This window comes from Gymnodraco acuticeps, unplaced genomic scaffold (assembly GCF_902827175.1).
Source record: "Gymnodraco acuticeps unplaced genomic scaffold, fGymAcu1.1, whole genome shotgun sequence".
Taxonomy (NCBI): Eukaryota; Metazoa; Chordata; class Actinopteri; order Perciformes; family Bathydraconidae; genus Gymnodraco; species Gymnodraco acuticeps.
The window spans coordinates 26,924-52,660 of NW_022991691.1; the positions used below are offsets into that span (position 1 = coordinate 26,924).

Genomic DNA, 25,737 nt, shown 5'->3' on the forward strand with positions numbered 1-25,737 from the left:
TCTGAAGACCCCTGAACAACCAGAGACTCCTGAACAACCAGGCCACCCACAGGTAGACACTCTGAAGACCCCTGAACAACCAGAGACTCCTGAACAACCAGGTGACCCACAGGTAGACACTCTGAAGACCCCTGAACAACCAGAGACTCCTGAACAACCAGGCCACCCACAGGTAGACACTCTGAAGACCCCTGAACAACCAGGTGACCCACAGGTAGACACTCTGAAGACCCCTGAACAACCAGGTGACCCACAGGTAGACACTCTGAAGACCCCTGAACAACCAGAGACCCCTGAACAACCAGGTGACCCACAGGTAGACACTCTGAAGACCCCTGAACAACCAGAGACTCCTGAACAACCAGGTGACCCATGGGTAGACACTCTGAAGACCCCTGAACAACCAGAGACTCCTGAACAACCAGAGACCCCTGAACAACCAGGTGACCCACGGGTAGACACTCTGAAGACCCCTGAACAACCAGAGACTCCTGAACAACCAGAGACCCCTGAACAACCAGGTGACCCACAGGTAGACACTCTGAAGACCCCTGGACCCCATCCAACATCAGAAAAACTTCTTATAAACTCCTCTTCAAACCATCTTTAAATATCCTCCTTCATCCATGTGGCAGCATCTTTTATTCTTCCTCCCATGAAGCCAAAATGTGTTCAGAGCGATTACAGCTATTTCTGAGTCCTGACAACTATGACTTATTTTGGATACATTAAGACAAAATATGACTTTTTATGGAGACATTTTAACACCCTATACTATGACTTTTTTCCGACATACTATACTAATATTCTTTTTAGACATACTGTATTATCATTTCTTTCCAACATCCTACACTATGACTTTTTCTTGACTAACCATTCTGAAGACTTTGATGGAATTAACTTGTCAGAAAGTGCCAGTTACTTTACAAACGCTGCAGCCCTTCCTGTTCAAAGAGGATTTAAATAAATGATTGAAAAACAACAGCAGGAGTCTGTTTAAAGTGCCTTTCACTTTTTATATAACTCACCCTTTTAAATGTAATTGAGGCTTTAAGTTTTACTTAATAAATGGGGTTGTATCTTTGAGTTGAGGTGGGTGCTGCCACAGGTTGCTAACCACTAGCAGCTAGTTGTTAGCTGCATTTTAGCACTTCCTGTCCCCGGGTCTGGAGGTCAATGGTTTTCTGGATGTGTTTTTGGTCTGAAATAAGCTCTGTGGTTAACACAAGCTGCAGAGATTTTAATTCTACGACATCAAATACGTCAGTAAATACATCTCGGCAATAATCCAAAATCACATGGAGAGATCCCATTGGACGAGGGAGATGCTGCCTTCAGGGTCCAACAGAGAAATACCACATCCCTGATCCACTCTACTCTGAGAAACTAATGCCCCCCCCCCCCCTTTAGACAGTCAGAGTTGCAGATATGACTTACTGTAATTGAAGTTGTTTTTACTGTTTTACTGCTTAAAAACATACGAACAATACCGTGTGTGTTAATGCTATTTTATTGTCCTTTTTTCTAATGGTGCTATCTAACCGGTCCTCTGTTTTCTGAGGGTGCGGTACACGTTGAACAGCTACATTATGTTTACTAACAGTATACTTGAACTGAGCGTATCAAACATTTGCTTTGTGTGTAAAAGTGTAATAAAGGTCTGAGTTATGGAGCAACCAAATATCACATGTTCAGCGTTCATTTATTCTTCACCTTCACTCATTCTTCTTCGATGGGAGGATTTTCTTTCTGAAATAGTATAACATAAGCATGACCTTATATTTAACACATTATACTGTGACTTTAAATAAATGATGGACATAATGTGCTGTTTTTTAGAAAAACATTTGACATACTTTACTATGTTTGTTTTTCCGAATGTGACTTATTGTGGAAACATTTAGACGAACTACGACTTATTGTGGATACATTTAGACGAACTACGACTTATTGTGGATACATTTAGACGAACTACGACTTATTGTGGAAACATTTAGACGAACTACGACTTATTGTGGAAACATTTAGACGAACTACGACTTATTGTGGATACATTTAGACGAACTACGACTTATTGTGGATACATTTAGACGAACTACGACTTATTGTGGAAACATTTAGACGAACTACGACTTATTGTGGATACATTTAGACGAACTACGACTTATTGTGGAAACATTTAGACGAACTACGACTTATTGTGGATACATTTAGACGAACTACGACTTATTGTGGATACATTTAGACGAACTACGACTTATTGTGGATACATTTAGACGAACTACGACTTATTGTGGATACATTTAGACGAACTACGACTTATTGTGGAAACATTTAGACGAACTACGACTTATTGTGGATACATTTAGACGAACTACGACTTATTGTGGAAACATTTAGACGAACTACGACTTATTGTGGATACATTTAGACGAACTACGACTTATTGTGGATACATTTAAACGAACTACGACTTATTGTGGATACATTTAGACGAACTACGACTTATTGTGGATACATTTAGACGAACTACGACTTATTGTGGAAACATTTAGACGAACTACGACTTATTGTGGATACATTTAGACGAACTACGACTTATTGTGGAAACATTTAGACGAACTACGACTTATTGTGGATACATTTAGACGAACTACGACTTATTGTGGAAACATTTAGACGAACTACGACTTATTGTGGATACATTTAGACGAACTACGACTTATTGTGGATACATTTAGACGAACTACGACTTATTGTGGATACATTTAGACGAACTACGACTTATTGTGGAAACATTTAGACGAACTACGACTTATTGTGGATACATTTAGACGAACTACGACTTATTGTGGATACATTTAGACGAACTACGACTTATTGTGGATACATTTAAACGAACTACGACTTATTGTGGATACATTTAGACGAACTACGACTTATTGTGGATACATTTAGACGAACTACGACTTATTGTGGATACATTTAGACGAACTACGACTTATTGTGGAAACATTTAGACGAACTACGACTTATTGTGGAAACATTTAGACGAACTACGACTTATTGTGGAAACATTTAGACGAACTACGACTTATTGTGGAAACATTTAGACGAACTACGACTTATTGTGGATACATTTAGACGAACTACGACTTATTGTGGATACATTTAGACGAACTACGACTTATTGTGGATACATTTAGACGAACTACGACTTATTGTGGATACATTTAGACGAACTATGACTTATTGTGGATACATTTAGACGAACTACGACTTATTGTGGATACATTTAGACGAACTACGACTTATTGTGGATACATTTAGACGAACTACGACTTATTGTGGATACATTTAGACGAACTACGACTTATTGTGGATACATTTAGACGAACTACGACTTATTGTGGATACATTTAGACGAACTACGACTTATTGTGGATACATTTAGACGAACTACGACTTATTGTGGATACATTTAGACGAACTACGACTTATTGTGGATACATTTAGACGAACTACAACTTATGGATATATTTAGACAAACTGACGTATTATGGATACATTTAGACATCCTATACTATGCCTTTTTCTCAACAAACCATTCTGTGACTTTTTTGACAAAATTCCACTGAAGATTAACATCAGAATTACATTACAATACATCATTTACATAAATGTCCAAAAACCATGAAGATAGAGACGTACTGTAGGAACATTAGCTATAAATAAGTAAAACAATGTAACTGTAACGTACAGCAGTGAGATTTTATTTTTCAGAACGGACATTACTTTCTTTTTCCCCACCAAGAAATATGAAAAATGTGAATACATGACATGTCAGACGCTTTTATCCAAAGCGACTCACATACTCAACACTGTGGACGATCCCCACAGGAGCAATGTGGGGTGAGGCGTCTCAGGGACACAACGACATGCTGACTGCAGTGGGGTTTGAACCTGTGACCCCCTGATCCCAACACCAACGCACTAGTCCACTGCGCCACACGCCTCCCAGTAAAAGAAAATGTGGTAAAAATAGTAATATAATAATCTGAAGTTTAAGAAAAATGTCGAATAGAAGATACAATAAAAATATGTAAACATAGATAACAAGTAAAAAAAAAAGAAATAAAATGAAAAAAATTCCAATAATAAGTAGAATAAAAATGTTACACATTATACTACAATTTATACTATGTATATTACAAGATATACACAGGTGGATTAGTTGTATTAACAGCACTGCAGCAGCACTGCCCCCTTGTGGCTCAAAACAAACACTACACTGCAGAAGAAAGTGGTTTCACAAAAAAACTGATGTTTTGGGATCCATTCAATCGCTATCCCAGCATGCATTGCTGTATACGGTACAGAAAAAGGTAAATAAAAGAACAAATATGTTTTAAAAAATTGATAAGTACTTATTTAAAGTGAAGATGTGCAGCTTTACTTGGTTGTAAATAGGCATTATTACTGATAGGAAAAAGTTGTATAATGCTGTGAGCAGTGGCTTTGCATTGTGGGTAATGTAGTCACCAGGTCACACTATTAAAGGGTTCCTATTGTGCTTTATGTAGGTTTTAGTGCATGTAAATGGTCTACAAAGGCTAACATGTTCGTTCCTTCTGTAACACGCATGTGGTTTCCATCTCTGGGTTAAAGTTCAAATGTATTTCATATCTCTGTTGTTAAAAACCCACACAGAAGAATGCATGACTTACTGATCCTGGTGAGGGTTTCCTTTCTACAAAAGTCAGAGGTCAGTGAAAATCAGACGAGCCACTGAGGCGTCGTGGTGTTCTCAGATCCTACGTCTCTCTCCGCTCCTGTGAGAATAAAACCAATGTTTCAAAAATCCCTACGACTATTAAATATCGCCCTTGAAAGCAGACCAAGTTGAACCGAAGCCCTGGAGTCCGTTCAACTCTTGGATCCTAAATTCTCGACTGTAAATCATAAAAAAAGCACCAGGAACTTGGTGTCTTGTTTGCAAGATTGATTCATAAGATGTGAAAAAAGACATGACAATCAGGATCCAGCACCGTGTTAAAATCTGTACACTTTTTATTTGTCAGCATACACCTTTTAGATCAAAAAAATAAATAAATGGATTTCAACTGAAAAAAGAAACGTAGAAAAGTCCAGTCAACAGAACTCCTGATAAATAAACTAAACCAACAATCATACATGACATTTTATCTTTAGAAATCACGATAAAAGGTTGATCTTTTGTGCAATGGCATTCAGAAATCTGTACGTGTACATCTAGTCATTTTATACTCTAACATTACATACAGCAGTTTGTCCAACATTTGTAAAGATTTTATAAACATTACATCATTATTTCAGCTTCACAGGTAAGGTCTGGTCACACCCGGAGGTTGTGCAGGGAATTTAAATTGTGCTTTTCTGCAAAGTATTTTGTGCTAGAAGCTCGGATACAGTCTCACAGGGCTAGCCAGACATCTGCTGTAGCTAGCTGCTAACTCTGGCTAGAAAACCGCTAACTCTGGCTAGAAAACCGCTAACTCTGGCTAGCAAACCTCTAACTATGACTAGCAAACCGCTAACTCTGGTTAGCAAACCGCTAACTCTGGTTAGCAACCCGCTTACTCTGGCTAGCAAACCGCTAACTCTGGCTAGCAAACCACTAACTGGCTAGCAACCCGCTTACTCTGGCTAGCAAACCGCTAACTCTGGCTAGCAAACCTCTAACTATGGCTAGCAAACCTCTAACAGTGTGAGAAAAAGTTTTTAGAGAGTACTTGTCCATGGACAAGTGAGTTTGGTAATGTACTTGTCCGAATACATTTTTCACTTGTCCAGAATGGACAAAAATTGGGGCCACTGGAATCTTCTTCTTCGTCATCGTATTTTACATTTTCCCACGGTTTTTACGACACCGCTAACGTAAGTGAGCGGTGAGATTTTACTGCATCACACAAAGGGTTGGGTATCGTTTGGATTTGAACGATTCTGGTTCTGCTTTTTGATTCCGGTTATTTTCGGTTCTCAATTCCGGTTCTTTGAGAGGGTAAAAATAAGTCAAACTGGGAGAAAAATATATTTATGAAAAGATTAAGTCAAATCTGTATTCCTATTTACAAATCACTTCATACTGTTGAATTTCTTACGGTTATTGAATACAATTATATAAAAATAATCTCTGCATTGTTTAGTTAGTTCTGGTGCAGTTTGAGAATGTACAATTGGCCCAGTCTCCTCTGATGTTACACAACCTGCCTGTGAGACAAAGTCCAACCACACATGTCCAACACATAGGACATAACCTAATAATAATAATAATAATAATGACACATTAGATGTATAGCCTATAGGCCTAGCGCTTTTCTACAACTCAAATACGCTTACACATGTCCTGCAATACACATGCTGCAGCTGCCCAGCTGCTCACTGTTTGTAAAAGTAAATAAATAGTATTTTCATTTCAATAATGTACCTTCTATACCCTGCTTCATAAACAATACTGACATCCAGTGGCATGCACAGACATTTATAGGGGCAGGTGCTCAAGAGAAAAAAAAGGGGCACCTTCTGAGTCGTTGTGGCGGTCGCGCCGAAATTGTGCACTCCGAAATTGTGCGCAAAAATTTGCCGGATAATGGCGGATTTTGTTACGTTTCTTTTTGGTTTTTGGTTACTTTATTTCGGGGTTAGGGTTATGTTATTTAATTCTTATTTTTACCTGATTTTACTGATTTATTATCAACATTTTTATTATTTTAACATTTATTTTTATTATTCTAAATGACTTAGGGGGGTCCAATCTGAAGCTAGGGGGGATGAAACCCCCCCCCCCCCCCGGGATTGACGCCCCTGGTGGAACCGCCGGCTGCCTTAGTAGTGTGAGATTTATTAAAGGCACATCTTGTATGTCGTAATTGCATATATATTTATTTCAATAACCATATGCTATCTGATGCAGATGCCTATCTAAAACAAATCAAATAGTAGGCTTACTAGCTTCTACACGCTGAAGCAACTGTAGTCAGGGATGCAAACTCATCAGGTATGAAAAAGGTGACAAGGATCCGAGCCCCCGACCCCACGGAATATCGGCTTTAAAATGAGGAATAACAGAGGATTTTAGCAGTCAGAACAACTAAAGCAGCAGGTAATAATAACAGAAACGCCAAAGAGTTACATCTAATAGAAATATATAAAAGCATTTATTTTAATTGTGTAGCAGTCAGTTTATAATTTTGGCAGCACTGTTGAGCATTTTGAAAATGTATTTTCATGCCTCTTAGTATTTTTATAATACTTTTCTACTTTCACTTGAGGAACATTTTGAATGCAGGATTTTTACTGTAACAGAGTATTCCTACACTGTGGTACTTCTACTTTTACTCAAGTACAAGATCTGAGTACTTCTACTTTTATTAAGTACAAGATCTGAGTATTTCTACTAAAGTACAAGATCTGAATACTTCTACTTTTACTCAAGTACAAGATCTGAGTACTTCTACTACTAACAGCTGTTCACCAGCGGCTCAGTCTGTGCCACAGTGACTCCGCACAGTTAACGAACGCACCGTAGATAATGTAGCTGACCCTCATCCCGGAGCAGCAGAGTTCAGCCGGCCCGACAGGCAAGAAGACTCGAGCACACAGCTCGCGCTTCATATATTAACAAATAACACCATGCGCACATAACAGCTCGCGACCGCAGATTATTTCGGCGATTAGATAAAATGTAAATTATATTTGACGCAACTTTAGTTACATTTCCATGACTTTTCCAAAACTTTGGGAAAAATATTGTTTTCCATAACTTTTCCAGGGCCTGGAATTTGCATTTTGAATTTCCATGACTTTTCCAGGTTTTGAATGACCGTACGGTACGAACCCTGTATAGTTTAGTTTGGCATCTGATTTAGGGGATTAAACAATACACTCGTTGTATTTGTTACCTGTTGGTTACTGACTTGGTCGTCACTAGGGCACTTTTAATCGTGTTGCTGCGTGCTGCTGCACCACACACCCGCCGTGGCCTGTCTGACTGAGTGACTGACTTAGTGATGTGTCGGTCGCGAACGAGCCGGCGCAAAGAGCCGGCTCTTTTAAGTGAACGACGGGAGCCGGCTCTCGCCCGCGAACGAGCCATTTTTGCGGAGGGATCTAGATCGGCATGAAGGCACATTTGCAATGTGCACATTATCCCGCTTATTACATGGCCACATTCTCAACAAAGTAACGACATGACTCCCAATAGTAATGGAAATGCTTTTATGGATTTAGAAAATGATTTTATTGATTTAAAAAATAGTTTTATGTATTGATTTAAATTGACATGCATCCGCTAAGAAAAGTAGTCCGTTGTTACTGTTTGAACTAACGTAGCAACGGCAGGAACTGCTTCGATAGTGTTTTTGATTACAGATTTGAAAACATCGTTGCTTGCTTTAAAAGTAGCTCAATTCATGATGTCAAACCTTGGGAAGTATCTAGATATCCCTGCCCTAATGCTAAAGTAACTGGCAACTGAATATGTGTCGCAGTTTGATGTCTATGTCTGGACCGCTGCGTAACAAGGAGGGTTTCTGCCCCGTTACTTCTCTTCTTACTCCTATAAGAATAAAACACGGAGGACGGAGATCTCTTTTCCTCCCCCTCTACAGACCGCCCAGCAGCTGATCTAAAGCACGCTCCCCTCTCCTGCAGGGGGGCGTGGTCAGCTGCAGCTCCCAGAATCAGCCCCCTGCAAAAACAGCGCTGGATGGAGCAAATGGAGCGAAATGAGGCATGGCTAAAATACAGGATCTTTTTGGTATTTTGAAAAAAAAACTATATTTATATACTTTATATAGGTCGATACAGTAGCCCCTTTTTTTAAATAGTTTTTATAGGTGTTGCTATCTGTTTTGTGTAGTGTGGTTCTACAAGCAAGTCAATGCATTCATTGGGTGGTATCAGAGAGTTGCACGGGTCTGTAAATGCAATGAAAACAATTGGCCACAGCAAATCATTTATATTAAACATGTAATTTTTACTTTTGAATACTTCAGTACAAAGGATGTATTGAATAATTTAAGTGATATATGTGTACAAATATAAATCATTAGTCAAAACAGGGCTACATTTGATTTAATTAAAAGGTATAATATGTGGTAAACTGAAGAGCCGTTTGGGAGCCGAAAGAGCCGGCTCTTCTTGGTGAGCCGAGCCAAATGATCCGGCTCACCAAGAAGAGCCGGAATTCCCATCACTAGACTGACTGTCAGCTCTGCGCGCTGCGCGTTCACGTTGAGAGCAGGGAAGGGAGGGGCTGCAGCCAGGAGTACGGGAGTGCCGCGGGGCACGCGTGGGGATGTCTGACAAAATTACAACGCGCATTTGGGGCATTGTTGTATATATTAGAAGCTTTTAATCCAGAATTGATCGATGTTACCATGAGCCACATACAGTACACTGTAATTTTTTTTTTAAACTGTAAAAAACGAACTTTCAAAAGGGCACATTGCTGTCCAGAGGGCAAAACGGGCAGGTGCTCAAGCACTACCTAGAGTCTATGTGTGCACGTCTCTGCTGACATCCCTGTGCTCCTCTGAGTCTGGGGGTCCGGGGATGTGAGGACAGCGCGAGGACACAGACAGGGAGGTTGCTTTACTTCATAAAAGGAAATGGTGGTCAATATTAACAACATAGGAGTTAAAACGCTTAATAACCTTCATTATGTGTTAGAGAAAGAACATAAGAAAGTTTGACAAAGATGAGGCTGTTAATCGGGCAGCGGATCCGCTGTGTGTAGAAAGAGAGAGAGACGCTGAGCTGCACCGTGCAGCGATCAGCTGATACGGAGCATAGAGAGAGCTGCAGTCCGCGGGGCTCGGCCTCGCCTCCTGTCCTCACAACTCTTATTAATCCCGGTACCGGACAATTGATATTTGTTCCTAATCGGAACCGTGTTTTGCTTCCCAACCCTGCCACTGTGCTACACTTCCCACCCGCCCCGCCCCGTCTAACTGTACAGAAAGCGGCGAGATGCATTTCCTTAGGAATCGACAAGCAGAATCTAAACGAACAATGGCGGACACGTACAATTTGCGATTGAGTTCTGCCTTTTGTAAACTGAATGTATCAATAATTTGTCAATAAATCAGGCCGAAAAACGTCACTTGTCCGCCGGACAAGTCAATTGAAAGATCTACTTGTCCGATATTGTAAATAACACGTCCCGGACGGTGGGACGTGTACTTTTTCGCACACTGCTATGGCTAGCAAACCTCTAACTATGGCTAGCAAACCTCTAACTCTGGCTCGCAAACCTCTAACTCTGGCTAGCAAACCTCTAACTATGGCTAGCAAACCTCTAACTATGGCTAGCAAACCTCTAACTCTGGCTAGCAAACCTCTAACTCTGGCTCGCAAACCTCTAACTCTGGCTAGCAAACCGCTAACTCTGGCTAGCAAACCTCCAACTCTGGCTAGCAAACCTCTAACTCTGGCTAGCAAACAACTAACTCTGGCTCGCAAACCTCTAACTCTGGCTAGCAAACCGCTAACTCTGGCTAGCAAACCGCTAACTCTGGCTAGCAAACCTCTAACTATAGCTAGCAAACCTCTAACTCTGGCTCGCAAACCTCTAACTATGGCTAGCAAACCTCTAACTCTGGCTAGCAAACCTCTAACTCTGGCTAGCAAACCTCTAAGTCTGGCTAGCAAACAACTAACTCTGGCTCGCAAACCTCTAACTCTGGCTAGCAAACCTCCAACTCTGGCTAGCATACCTCTAACTCTGGCTAGCAAACAACTAACTCTGGCTCGCAAACCTCTAACTCTGGCTAGCAAACCGCTAACTCTGGCTAGCAAACCGCTAACTCTGGTGATAACCCAGATTTTACCTTTAAAGTTCTGTTTACTCCCACTTGTGCTTTAATCCTCAGTGTAGACCATTTTAAATAAATAAATAGTTATTAAAGAGGGGGAATGAAGCGCTCAGAAATAGCACGCTTGCTAACGGGCTGTTGTTAGCTTAGCTTAGTAGCTAACGGGATAATTCATGGTTAATTCAAAGGACATACTTGTAGGATTGACTGTTGTCCATTAAAAACATTATTTAAACTGGACACCAGATGTAAAGAAGGTGTCCAATGGGAATTGTTCGCTTAGTGCATTCGTTCTTAGACATTTTATTTTCTTATTTAATTTTTTTGGGTGACTTAACATTGTGGATTCAAGTGAAGATTAAAATGTGCTTTTAAACAACTTCTGTGTTTGGCTCAACTCATTAAATGTCTGAATAAAGACAGCAGCTTAGAAACTTTGAGGTACAAAACAGCAGCTAATTATCTACGGAAGCTATTTAGCTACGGAAGCTACGACAGCTTATTAGCCACCCTTCCAACTCCTGGTTCCTTTAAAGCGTTGTCAAGATGGCTTTCTTTTGGTTAAAAAAAGCTAATGTAAGAGTCAAACTCACCAAAGTTGGACTCAATGTGAAACATCTGAGCTGATTCACCTTTCCCCCCCATTGAGCAAATACCCATTAGCAGCGTTTTCATTGGAATAATAACATTTTGAACCCTGGTGTGACCATCCCTGTTCACATCAACACATTCAAAACCATTACAGGCAATGTCAACTAACAAGAGCACTTTTAATACTTCGGTCAAAGGCAAATCTCACAATAAAATATGGATATATCAGACAGTAGTCACCAAACACTATGCATGGCACAGTTTACAGAAAGAAGCATTGATAATATATAACACACTGAATACAGAGCGGGCACATGTTTTGGCTTTCTTACATTTAAAAGATGCACATTTTTTTAACGATTGACTGGAATGTGTTTATGCTGACGATCTTAAGGGTCGTCAGTTTTAACTATAAGGTCAAACATTATAAAGTAAACATGCAGGAAGATAAATAACACCCTTGAAAGAAATCAGGAATAAAGCAAACAAACCTCTTGATGAAATGCTTTCATAAGATAATAAAGTACAGTATTGGTTTGGATGAGTTCCTTCATTAGACATTAATTACCCTGACGTTTTGGCTTGGAGTGTCCCACAAATAAATATACTAAATGTTGCTTTTTAATCCAAAATAAAGGGTTATTACTCATTAAATTGAGCTAGTTGTCAAACAGATTGCAGACTTTAACCCTTAAAGGTAAGAGGAGGTCAGGAATAAAGATATCTTGGTCATAAAGGATTCTCACGCACATTACATGGAACGGGTCGATTGTAGAGACGCAGTTTTTAGGGTGCAGGTCTTTTGGGGGGTCCTCATTGGAGGGGACACTGATGTGGACCTTGAAGAACTGTTTGATAGCTACAGAAACACAAAGATGAACACAAGACTGAGCCTTAAATAAGACAGAAAATGTGTAATCAATAACAATAACGATTACTTTTTTCACACAGTTCTCAGATCACTGTACAGTTCACAACCTGCCGTCCTGTAATGTAATGGAGAGGACTCTTTAAAGTAGAGACACTACATACTGATATACACCTGAACATCAGCAGGAGAGGACTCTTTAAAGTAGAGACACTACATACTGATATACACCTGAACATCAGCAGGAGAGGACTCTTATACACCTGAACATCAGCAGGAGAGGACTCTTTAAAGTAGAGACACTACATACTGATATACACCTGAACATCAGCAGGAGAGGACTCTTTAAAGAAGAGACACTACATACTGATATACACCTGAACATCAGCAGGAGAGGACTCTTTAAAGTAGAGACACTACATACTGATATACACCTGAACATCAGCAGGAGAGGACTCTTTAAGTAGAGACACTACATACTGATATACACCTGAGCATCACCAGGAGAGGACTCTTTAAAGTAGAGACACTACATACTGATATACACCTGAACATCAGCGGGAGAGGACTCTTTAAAGTAGAGACACTACATACTGATATACACCTGAACATCAGCAGGAGAGGACTCTTTAAAGTAGAGACACTATATACTGATATACACCTGAACATCAGCGGGAGAGGACTCTTTAAAGTAGAGACACTACATACTGATATACACCTGAACATCAGCGGGAGAGGACTCTTTAAAGTAGAGACACTACATACTGATATACACCTGAACATCAGCAGGAGAGGACTCTTTAAAGTAGAGACACTACATACTGATATACACCTGAACATCAGCAGGAGAGGACTCTTTAAAGTAGAGACACTACATACTGATATACACCTGAACATCAGCAGGAGAGGACTCTTTAAAGTAGAGACACTACATACTGATATACACCTGAACATCAGCAGGAGAGGACTCTTTAAAGTAGAGACACTACATACTGATATACACCTGAACATCAGCAGGAGAGGACTCTTTAAAGTAGAGACACAACATACTGATATACACCTGAACATCAGCAGGAGAGGACTCTTTAAAGTAGAGACACTACATACTGATATACACCTGAACATCAGCAGGAGAGGACTCTTTAAAGTAGAGACTCTACATACTGATATACACCTGAACATCAGCAGGAGAGGACTCTTTAAAGTAGAGACACAACATACTGATATACACCTGAACATCAGCAGGAGAGGACTCTTTAAAGTAGAGACACTACATACTGATATACACCAGAACATCAGCAGGAGAGGACTCTTTAAAGTAGAGACTCTACATACTGATATACACCTGAACATCAGCAGGAGAGGACTCTTTAAAGTAGAGACACAACATACTGATATACACCTGAACATCAGAGGAGAGGACTCTTTAAAGTAGAGACACAACATACTGATATACACCTGAACATCAGCAGGAGAGGACTCTTTAAAGTAGAGACACTACATACTGATATACACCTGAACATCAGCAGGAGAGGACTCTTTAAAGTAGAGACACTACATACTGATATACACCTGAACATCAGCAGGAGAGGACTCTTTAAAGTAGAGACACAACATACTGATATACACCTGAACATCAGCAGGAGAGGACTCTTTAAAGTAGAGACACTACATACTGATATACACCTGAACATCAGCAGGAGAGGACTCTTTAAAGTAGAGACTCTACATACTGATATACACCTGAACATCAGCAGGAGAGGACTCTTTAAAGTAGAGACACAACATACTGATATACACCTGAACATCAGCAGGAGAGGACTCTTTAAAGTAGAGACACTACATACTGATATACACCAGAACATCAGCAGGAGAGGACTCTTTAAAGTAGAGACTCTACATACTGATATACACCAGAACATCAGCAGGAGAGGACTCTTTAAAGTAGAGACACTACATACTGATATACACCTGAACATCAGCAGGAGAGGACTCTTTAAAGTAGAGACACAACATACTGATATACACCTGAACATCAGAGGAGAGGACTCTTTAAAGTAGAGACACAACATACTGATATACACCTGAACATCACCCATTAGGTCCCAATCACAAGCGATGCCAGAAACCCTGGTGAACGTTGTCCTTTCTTGTGATTATCATTGGATTTTCATAGTGTTTTCTGTCTCAACATTCCCAACTAGACCAAAAGCTTTAACCTCCAACTGCCACATGAACTGCTTTTCAACATATACCTTAATTTATCTCAATTCAACACTTTAGCAGAACCTTGAACCCCATTCAGTGCTTCAACCTACATTTAAAAGTATCTTATATCAGGGTTTAGTCTTCACCGGGTAACAGGAGCGCTGCGCCCTCAAACCAAAATGCAGAATATCTCTGAAAAATGTTAAAGGGATGCCAGAAAACAATATTTCTGTTCCTGTATAGTTCCTCCAGAAATCTGAGTATCAAGCAGAGCGTCAGACGGCAGAGACGTTTTTGTATTTACGGAGCTCCGACGTTACGTTGTTGTTTACGTCAGGAGACATCTTGCATGTTCTCCAGATAATTGATATATCTTATAAACAAGATCAGAGACACAGTACTCATACTAGGCTATATCTTTCTAGAAAACCCCCTGCAATATTTCTACCTTAATTGATATTGCCAATACTGAATGAACTACTCGCTAACACCTTTGAACGCTAACACCTTGACTGACAAATCTAACTTTGGTGTTCCTAAAACTGAATTAGTCAGGGTTTCAGTTATAGAAGTAGAAAAACCAGAGTGGATTCTGTATTCAAATAATAGTGAAAATGTTAGCTGAGGCTCTTGGACTTTTTTATTTGGTGCGTTTCTTTACGCTGAACACAAACTGTTCCGCCCTTGACTGACACTGATAGATATGCAGGATTTGGTCTAAATCAGATAATCTGTCTGCTGTCTCTCCACATGCAGACCACTCTTACACAACAGTTCAAACTAAGCCATCTCTATCTCACACACATTGCAAAACACTGCGTCTACAGCTCGGTTTGTTGGAAGAAGCATTGAGCGTTTGTTTATGGTGTTGAAACCAAAAGCAGGTATTGTTCAGTCAGGTATTTATGAAGAAGGTGCGAACATACAGTGGGGCAAACAAGTATTTAGTCAGCGACCAATTGTGCAAGTTCTCCCACTTAAAAAGATGAGAGCGGCCTGTAATTTTGATCCTAGGTACACTTCAACTATGAGAGACAGGATGGGGGGAAAGAATCCAGGAAATCACATTGTAGGATTTTTAATGAATGAATTGGTAAATTCCTCGGTAAAATAAGTATTTGGTCACCTACAAACAAACAAGATCTCTGGCTCTCACAGACCTGTAACTTCTTCTTTAAGAGCCTCCTCTGTCCTCCACTTGTTAACTGTATTAATGGCACCTGTTTGAACTCGTTATCAGTATAAAAGACACCTGTCCACAACCTCAAACAGTCACACTCCAAACTCCACTATGGCCAAGACCAAAGAGCTGTCAAAGGACACCAGAAACTAAATTGTAGACCTGCACCAGGCTGGGAAGACTGAATCTGCAATAGGTAAGCAGCTTGGTGTGAAGAAATCAACTGTGGGAGCAATTATTAGAAAATGGAAGACATACCAGACCACTGATAATCTCCCTCGATCTGGGACTCCACGCAAGATCTCACCCCGTGGGGTCAAAATGATCACAAGAACGGTGAGCAAAAATCCCAGAACCACACGGGGGGTCCTAGTCAATGACCTGCAGAGAGCTGGGACCAAAGTAACAAAGGCTACCATCAGTAACACACTACGCCGCCAGGGACTCAAATCCTGCAGTGCCAGACGTGTCCCCCTGCTTAAGCAAGTACATGTCCAGGCTCGTCTGAAGTTTGCTAGAGAGCATTTAGATGATCCAGAAGAGGATTGGGAGAATGTCATATGGTCAGATGAAACCAAAATAGAACTTTTTGGTAAAAACTCAACTAGACGTGTTTGGAGGAGAAAGAATGCTGAGTTGCATCCAAAGAACACCTACTGTGAAACATGGGGCTGGAAACATCATGCTTTGGGGCTGTTTTTCTGCAAAGGGACCATGACGACTGATCTGTGTAAAGGAAAGAATGAATGGGGCCATGTATCGTGAGATTTTGAGTGACAACCTCCTTCCATCAGCAAGGGCATTGCAGATTAAACGTGGCTGGGTCTTTCAGCATGACAATGATCCCAAACACACCGCCCGGGCAACGAAGGAGTGGCTTCGTAAGAAGCATTTCAAGGTCCTGGAGTGGCCTAGCCAGTCTCCAGATCTCAACCCCATAGAAAGTCTTTGGAGGGAGTTGAAAGTCCGTGTTGCCCAGCGACAGCCCCAAAACATCACTGCTCTAGAGGAGATCTGCATGGAGGAATGGGCCAAAATACCAGCAACAGTGTGTGAAAACCTTGTGAAGACTTACAGAAAACGTTTGACCTCTGTCATTGCCAACAAAGGGTATATAACAAAGTATTGAGATGAACTTTTGTTATTGACCAAATACTTATTTTCCACCATAATTTGCAAATAAATTCTTTAAAAATCAGACAATGTGATTTTCTGGATTTTTTTTCTTCTCATTCTGTCTCTCATAGTTGAGGTATACCTAGGATGAATATTACAGGCCTCTCTCATCTTTTTAAGTGGGAGAACTTGCACAATTGGTGGCTGACTAATTACTTTTTTGCCCCACTATATGTGGACCAACAGAGAAGGTGGAAGAAGTACTTAGATCCTAAACCTAAGAAAAAGTAGAAAAACTATGGTCTTAAAAGAATAAAAGTCCTACATTTGAGAAACCAATTAAGAAGTACAGAAGTATTGTCAGTTAAATCTACTTCAAGTGTCCCATCCATCTTCTCCCGCTTATCCGTGGTCGGGTCTCGGGGGTAGCAGTTCCAGCAGAGAGCCCCAAACGTTCTTTCCCCTCATCAACCAGCTCTGACTGGGGGATCCCAAGGCGCTCCCAGGCCAGCAAAGAGATATAATCCCTCCACCTGGTTCTAGGTCTACCCCTTGGTCTCTTCCCAGCTGGACGTGCCTGGAACACCTCCCTAGGGAGGCGCCCAGGTGGCATCCTAACTAGGTTCCCGAACCACCTCAACTGGCTCCTTTCGACGCGAAGGAGGAGCGGCTCAACTCCGAGTCCCTCCCTGATGACTGAACTCCTCACCTTATCCCTAAGGGAGACACCAGCCACCCTGCGGAGAAAACCCATCTCGGCCGCTTGTATCGCTTCAAGTGTCCCAATATAAACTATTTAGCTCTTTTCACAGTAACATTATATTATATAGTATTATATTATGCTGGTTTTGTCAGTCACAAGTAGATGTAGGTGCTTTTTTATGTTGTATTTTGTCAATGTGCAGCCAATTCTAGATGTATAGTCAAAAAGCTGGTGGATTAGTAGTTAAGTAGTGCATCATATCATCATGTGTTAATATGTTCGAATCAGAGGGGTCAACACTCACTTTGCAAAAGCTCAATTTCTAAGTGACCTAAGATGCCGTTTGTGTGTGAACGAAAAAGGCCAACACTCTTGCATTGTAAGACGATATTGGACATGAATGGCCACGTGTTAATGAAGGTTCGATTTTGAGTCTGCAGGAGACTGTGGAGGATGAAGAGGCTCGAACTCTGGAGGAATGGATGTTTTAGTTTGTGTGCAGCGCCTGCTTTCTGTGGTTCTTCCCGTCTTCCAGCATGGCAGCGCTCCAACGCACTTTTCTCTCAACAGCTCCTTATAAACGTCTTGGGTTTACATTCCTCACCGGGACATGTTTGTGTATGGAGGCTCTCAGCAGGCATTTCAAACGGGAAGATTAATCCCCGTCTGCTTCTGTACGATAATGGCAGCCGTGGTTTATCCATCAATCCCAAATGTTGCCAAACACAACAGTCCCTATACAGTAGGTAAAATATTTACAGGCTGTCTTCCCCGCTACAGTGCAGTCTGCAGAGTCTGTACTAAAGTAGTTTCCAGCATGATCGGGGGCCCGGGAAGACACCGAGAAAATGCATTTTTCAGTTCACACAAGGAAAGGAAGGGATTTACTTTGACAGAGATTGATATCATTTATGGGATGAGATCTCGAGGCAATAACCTGAGGGATATAAAAGCCATCTGTGGTCATACTGTCTCTCTGGGATGGTACATTACCGCTGAGGAATGATAACTGTTGACCAAGAAACTAAATGTACAACAGGGGGAATCAAAGAGAGTATTTTCATAGCTGGAAAAACCTTTCCGTGAAAATATCAACAATTTGGAAGGTTTTCTCTTCAACTAAGTCTTAAAAAACGTTATTTCCAGTGTAGTAAAAGTCTCTTTTTCTCAGTATAATGGAATGGAGAACACAAAGTACTTAATTGGCAGCCTTTTCTTCACAATAACAACTCAACAATTACTATTCTTGGACGTATTGTCCTACTGTTTTAATGTATTCAACGCCCTGCATGTGTAGCTTAGCTCCTAACTAGTCAAACTGTTTCCTCTATCGTCCAAAATATTTCCTTTTCAGACCTTCTGCACTCCTGTGACGTAAACGAGGAATACCTTACATGTTGTGCCTGTCCGTGATGTTATCTAACATTCTTGGAGGAAACTGATTTATTGGCTGAATTCGTGCATAATATACAGAGAGATAGACAAGAAGCAGAACTGGGAGAACATGCAGGCAGCTCAGAACACGAGTTTAAAGTTTAGCTTTATCTTTCGTGTTGCTAGTGGAAAGACTATGTAATAGGGGTGTAACGGTTCACAGAAGTCACGGTTCGGTTCGTACCTCGGTTTGGAGGTCACGGTTCGGTACGGTTCGGTACAACAAGAAAAAGAAAAAAAAAGTCCCAAATGCATAATTCCAGGTTTGTTGTTATTTATGTTTGAACAGTAATGCAAGTTTCAGTTTAAAAATAAATAACTCTTTTTTGAATAATTAACTGTATTAAACCGTTAAAAACAAACCATACACAGTACACTCAGATGGCCAAATTATCTATAATGGCTGATGTCAAACAAAAAGGTTTCATCAAGCTGTAAAGCTAAAAAGAATGTCTTGAAAATATTACATCATAAATAATAAGAAAGTGTTAAGAGCGCAAAGTCGTTGAAAAACATATGCCAAAAGCTTCCGTTATTTATGTTGGTCTCTCGGCTCTCATGTCTATTGGCTTCTTAAAAACAGCGGGGATCAGCTGTTGAACTGCTGTTGTCTTTTGCCGGGCTCCGGTGATTGGCAAATCTGGGTGATGCCTTCTGATATGATTTAGCATGTTTGGCATGTGTTGCCATTAGCATACCGCACCGCTGTCTAACAACGCCGACACACCGTCCTCGTCCGAACCACCACTCGCATTCCATCGTTATTGTAGTCCACAGGGAACCCGAAATGTTCCCACACAGCTGATTCAAAAGAAGCAGGTGGTTCTAGCTCCTGTGTGTTATCTGAAATCGCCATACTAACTTTTCTTCTTCTTGTATTTTGTTCGTTTTGTTGTTGTGTTTCTTCTTGTTCTTCATTTGTTGTTTAAGGGCGGCTGGCAAACAGCTTTTAGGCGCAATACCGCCCCCTGGATTATATATAGTGTAGTGGATACTGCCCTGAATGACACTTTTTTCCCACTCGTATTCGTCGTGTGACTGCGTGTGCCGAACCGTGACGTCCGAATCGTGACGGTACGGGACGAATACGGATACCGTTACACCCCTACCATGTAAGTAGAATAATTAATCTGGACAGTCCACTATCAGCGTTTGAGCTATTTCTCCAAAGCTAAACCCAGAGAGTCAACACATTATGTTAGCGAATAAAAGTGTGAATAAGCCTCTGATTAAGCAGGAAAGCTAGCTGTGCTAACGCTTGACGAACTGGAACGATGATGAGAACAAGTTTCTGTTCATTATTATCATTATTTATTATTATTATTAAACGGAGCTGAGACAACATACAGTTTCTACCTTTACCCAAAGCTCAGAAAACATGTATCTTGAGTTTAACAGTTTTACATTAGCTTTGAGTCTATCTTTCGTGTCGCTGTTGGAAAGACTAAGTAATAGCATAATTAATGTTGACGGTCCACTACCAGCGTTACAGATTCTCCTCTAAAGCTGAACCCAGACTTTATTTTAGCGAACAAGTGAGTGAATAACGCTCTTCAGTAAAGAGGAAAGCTAACTCGGCTAACGGTTGACGAACTGGAAAGATGACGAGAACAAGTTTCTGTTCAAACAGAGCAGAGACAACGTACAGTTTCTATCTCGTGGCAACAAACAGTGACGTCCACAGATGTAACCTCAGAATGCCTATAAGATTTTCCTCAAAAGACTACAATTAACCCCGAAGTTAAACCCCCTCAAAATGGCCAGTTCTGCACAACCCTCCGAATATCTTTGTACGTGTGTATGCAAGATACCTCTCTTAGACCCAATCCCTAACCACACCCTACGCCCTACACACTACGCCCTACACACTACGCCCTACACCCTACGCCCTACACCCTAAGCCCTACACCCTAAGCCCTACACCCTAAGCCCTACACCCTAAGCCCTACACCCTAAGCCCTACACCCTACCCCTCCGTTTGCGCGTTCGCGTGGAGGGTCCGCCATATTAGGTGCTGTTCCAAAGCAACGAGTGTGGAGGGGGAGTGGGCTATCAAGCCGTCAAACAGCGAGTCTGCAGCGTGCTGACTGGAGACCGGTCTCTACCTGACCGGAGTCACGCTGTGTGTGTCCGTCAGGAAACACGCTGTTTACAAGTAGTTCCAGCAAACATCCACTGATAAACTGCGATGTTAACAACCTCATGATGACCTCATATGTTTTAACTTAGGATCAAACCTGTGTTTAGTCTAGAAAAAGGTAAACATGTGCATTTTATTATAAAGTTGTGTATATTTATAGACCGTTGCAAAAACTAAGAAGCTTATAAACATCAGGTTTAAAACTAAAAGATCTTTACAAAAAAGTAACACAACTAAAGATGTTTGGAGTTTTATTTGTTGTTATTAATTTAAACTTTTTGTCTAAGAGATGCTGATTTGAAACCGTTGTTACATACAGTTACATTTCCTGTTTCTGCCGGAGAGAGGGGAGGCCGTCCCAAAGCTTGCCGCTGTGTTTACTCCATCTGACAGGAGGAGCCTCATGTGTCACTCCACGGAGTTCACTCCGTCACGGAGGGGGAGTGTGTAGGGCGTGGTTTGGGATTGGGCCTATATCATCTTAATCTATATGGAGAAACGACTAGCATCTCATGAGCAAAATGAAATAATTGTGGTAAAGCTTGTCGAAGTAAACAAGGAAATGGGCCATTTGAAAGAAACGTGATTGACCAACTAGGTCCAAAGACCAGAACAAAAATGAACATTGAATTAAACTCCTGAGGTCTATCAGGGCAAAGTTCAAATCTCAGTCGTAGGCAAACTGATCTCATGGGATCTGGAGTTGTATTGTTGAGGGTTCTTCAGCTTCATCTATTGCCTGACAATTGTGGAAGAAGGCATTTTAAATACCAGTTCTCTGCTGCTTTCATGTCTCGCAGTAGCATTATAAAACATGACGATGAAAAAGAGGAATATCTGCTGCTGTTTGTGTTATCTTGAAACTACTAGCATCTCACTGTAGGATAAGATAAGAAGTACTTTGTTAATCCCAATTTGGGGTTTTTGTTGCTGCAGCATAAAACAAAACAAGGCATTGCACATAACAACACATTAAAAGAGTATAAATAATCAATTCATGAGCAGACTGTGACCAAACACCGCAGTTCAACGTCATAAAGCAAGCAGAGTAATCCTTTAAATGCTCCATGAAACAGTCACTAGCATGACTCAAAGAGGAAGAGGCTTCACACTTTGATGTGGGGGTTTGCTTTGAATGCGGAGGAGGCGTTAAATCTTCTGTACACACACACATTAAGTATGCAGTGAGCCCTCTCATTAAAGCTCTTCCTAAAAGACCCTTTTCTCTGCACTCCTCCTCAAAACCCAAGGGAAATATACATGTTTCATAATTGGAAAATGTGGGGGAAACTTCTGAAGCAATGGAGAGTCAGGACTCAAAGAGACACGAGGAGAGCTGGAGCTTTGATGGAGTCAGGACTCAGAGAGACACGAGGAGAGCTGGAGCTTTGATGGAGTCAGGACTCAGAGAGACACGAGGAGAGCTGGAGCTTTGATGGAGTCAGGACTCAGAGAGAGACGAGGAGAGCTGGAGCTCTGATGGAGTCAGGACTCAGAGAGACACGAGGAGAGCTGGAGCTCTGATGGAGTCAGGACTCAGAGAGACACGAGGAGAGCTGGAGCTCTGATGGAGTCAGGACTCAGAGAGACACGAGGAGAGCTGGAGCTTTGATGGAGTCAGGACTCAGAGAGACACTAGGAGAGCTGGAGCTCTGATGGAGTCAGGACTCAAAGAGAGACACGAGGAGAGCTGGAGCTCTGATGGAGTCAGGACTCAAAGAGAGACACGAGGAGAGCTGGAGCTCTGATGGAGTCAGGACTCAAAGAGACACGAGGAGAGCTGGAGCTTTGATGGAGTCAGGACTCAAAGAGAGACACGAGGAGAGCTGGAGCTCTGATGGAGTCAGGACTCAGAGAGACACGAGGAGAGCTGGAGCTCTGATGGAGTCAGGACTCAAAGAGACACGAGGAGAGCTGGAGCTTTGATGGAGTCAGGACTCAAAGAGAGACACGAGGAGAGCTGGAGCTCTGATGGAGTCAGGACTCAGAGAGACACGAGGAGAGCTGGAGCTCTGATGGAGTCAGGACTCAGAGAGACACGAGGAGAGCTGGAGCTCTGATGGAGTCAGGACTCAAAGAGAGACACGAGGAGAGCTGGAGCTCTGATGGAGTCAGGACTCAAAGAGACACGAGGAGAGCTGGAGCTTTGATGGAGTCAGGACTCAAAGAGAGACACGAGGAGAGCTGGAGCTCTGATGGAGTCAGGACTCAGAGAGACACGAGGAGAGCTGGAGCTTTGATGGAGTCAGGACTCAGAGAGAGACACGAGGAGAGCTGGAGCTCTGATGGAGTCAGGACTCAGAGAGAGACACGAGGAGAGCTGGAGCTCTGATGGAGTCAGGACTCAAAGAGAGACTACGAGGAGAGCTGGAGCTCTGATGGAGTCAGGACTCAGAGAGAGACACGAGGAGAGCTGGAGCTTTGATGGAGTCAGGACTCAGAGAGAGACACGAGGAGAGCTGGAGCTCTGATGGAGCCAGGACTCAGAGACACGAGGGAGACACGAGGAGAGCTGGAGCTCTGATGGAGTCAGGACTCAGAGAGACACGAGGAGAGCTGGAGCTTTGATGGAGTCAGGACTCAGAGAGACACGAGGAGAGCTGGAGCTCTGATGGAGTCAGGACTCAGAGAGAGACACGAGGAGAGCTGGAGCTTTGATGGAGTCAGGACTCAGAGAGACACGAGGAGAGCTGGAGCTTTGATGGAGTCAGGACTCAGAGAGAGACACGAGGAGAGCTGGAGCTCTGATGGAGTCAGGACTCAGAGAGACACGAGGAGAGCTGGAGCTCTGATGGAGTCAGGACTCAGAGAGAGACACGAGGAGAGCTGGAGCTTTGATGGAGTCAGGACTCAGAGACACGAGGAGAGCTGGAGCTTTGATGGAGTCAGGACTCAGAGAGACGAGGAGAGCTGGAGCTTTGATGGAGTCAGGACTCAGAGAGAGACACGAGGAGAGCTGGAGCTCTGATGGAGTCAGGACTCAGAGAGACACGAGGAGAGCTGGAGCTTTGATGGAGTCAGGACTCAGAGAGACACGAGGAGAGCTGGAGCTCTGATGGAGTCAGGACTCAGAGAGACACGAGGAGAGCTGGAGCTCTGATGGAGTCAGGACTCAGAGAGAGACACGAGGAGAGCTGGAGCTCTGATGGAGTCAGGACTCAGAGACACGAGGAGAGCTGGAGCTTTGATGGAGTCAGGACTCAGAGAGACACGAGGAGAGCTGGAGCTCTGATGGAGTCAGGACTCAGAGAGACACTAGGAGAGCTGGAGCTCTGATGGAGTCAGGACTCAGAGAGACACAAGGAGAGCTGGAGCTTTGATGGAGTCAGGACTCAGAGAGACACGAGGAGAGCTGGAGCTTTGATGGAGTCAGGACTCAGAGAGACACGAGGAGAGCTGGAGCTCTGATGGAGTCAGGACTCAGAGAGACACGAGGAGAGCTGGAGCTTTGATGGAGTCAGGACTCAGAGAGACACGAGGAGAGCTGGAGCTTTGATGGAGTCAGGACTCAAAGAGAGACACGAGGAGAGCTGGAGCTTTGATGGAGTCAGGACTCAGAGAGACGAGGAGAGCTGGAGCTCTGATGGAGTCAGGACTCAGAGAGACGAGGAGAGCTGGAGCTTTGATGGAGTCAGGACTCAGAGAGACGAGGAGAGCTGGAGCTTTGATGGAGTCAGGACTCAGAGAGACACGAGGAGAGCTGGAGCTTTGATGGAGTCAGGACTCAGAGAGACACGAGGAGAGCTGGAGCTCTGATGGAGTCAGGACTCAGAGAGACACTAGGAGAGCTGGAGCTCTGATGGAGTCAGGACTCAGAGAGACACGAGGAGAGCTGGAGCTTTGATGGAGTCAGGACTCAGAGAGACACGAGGAGAGCTGGGAGCTTTGATGGAGTCAGGACTCAGAGAGACACGAGGAGAGCTGGAGCTCTGATGGAATCAGGACTCAGAGAGACACGAGGAGAGCTGGAGCTTTGATGGAGTCAGGACTCAGAGAGACACGAGGAGAGCTGGAGCTTTGATGGAGTCAGGACTCAGAGAGACGAGGAGAGCTGGAGCTTTGATGGAGTCAGGACTCAAAGAGACACGAGGAGAGCTGGAGCTCTGATGGAGTCAGGACTCAGAGAGACACGAGGAGAGCTGGAGCTTTGATGGAGTCAGGACTCAAAGAGAGACACGAGGAGAGCTGGAGCTTTGATGGAGTCAGGACTCAGAGAGACGAGGAGAGCTGGAGCTCTGATGGAGTCAGGACTCAGAGAGACGAGGAGAGCTGGAGCTTTGATGGAGTCAGGACTCAGAGAGACGAGGAGAGCTGGAGCTTTGATGGAGTCAGGACTCAGAGAGACACGAGGAGAGCTGGAGCTTTGATGGAGTCAGGACTCAGAGAGACACGAGGAGAGCTGGAGCTCTGATGGAGTCAGGACTCAGAGAGACGAGGAGAGCTGGAGCTTTGATGGAGTCAGGACTCAGAGAGACACGAGGAGAGCTGGAGCTTTGATGGAGTCAGGACTCAGAGAGACACGAGGAGAGCTGGAGCTCTGATGGAGTCAGGACTCAGAGAGACGAGGAGAGCTGGAGCTTTGATGGAGTCAGGACTCAGAGAGACACGAGGAGAGCTGGAGCTTTGATGGCAAACACTGAC

General features: G+C 42.7%; 1 protein-coding gene across 4 annotated transcripts in view; it reads right to left on the reverse strand.

Annotated features, from left to right (window-relative positions):
• The window catches only part of LOC117534551 (golgin subfamily A member 7-like), a 73,069-nt gene that overhangs the window by 26,830 nt on the left and 20,502 nt on the right, over positions 1-25,737 (reverse strand). Inside the window, exons 6-7 of one of the 4 annotated variants that reach the window (XR_004567252.1) lie at positions 10,611-12,306; positions 3,758-5,736 (exon numbers count right to left, since the gene is read on the reverse strand). The exons of 1 other annotated variant lie outside the window; for it this stretch is intronic. The gene's annotated coding sequence lies outside the window, so the exon portion shown is untranslated. Of the gene's footprint in view, positions 1-3,757; positions 5,737-10,253; positions 12,335-25,737 lie in introns of those variants that run through there. 2 more of the 4 variants (XR_004567250.1, XR_004567251.1) reach the window with 2 other exon arrangements.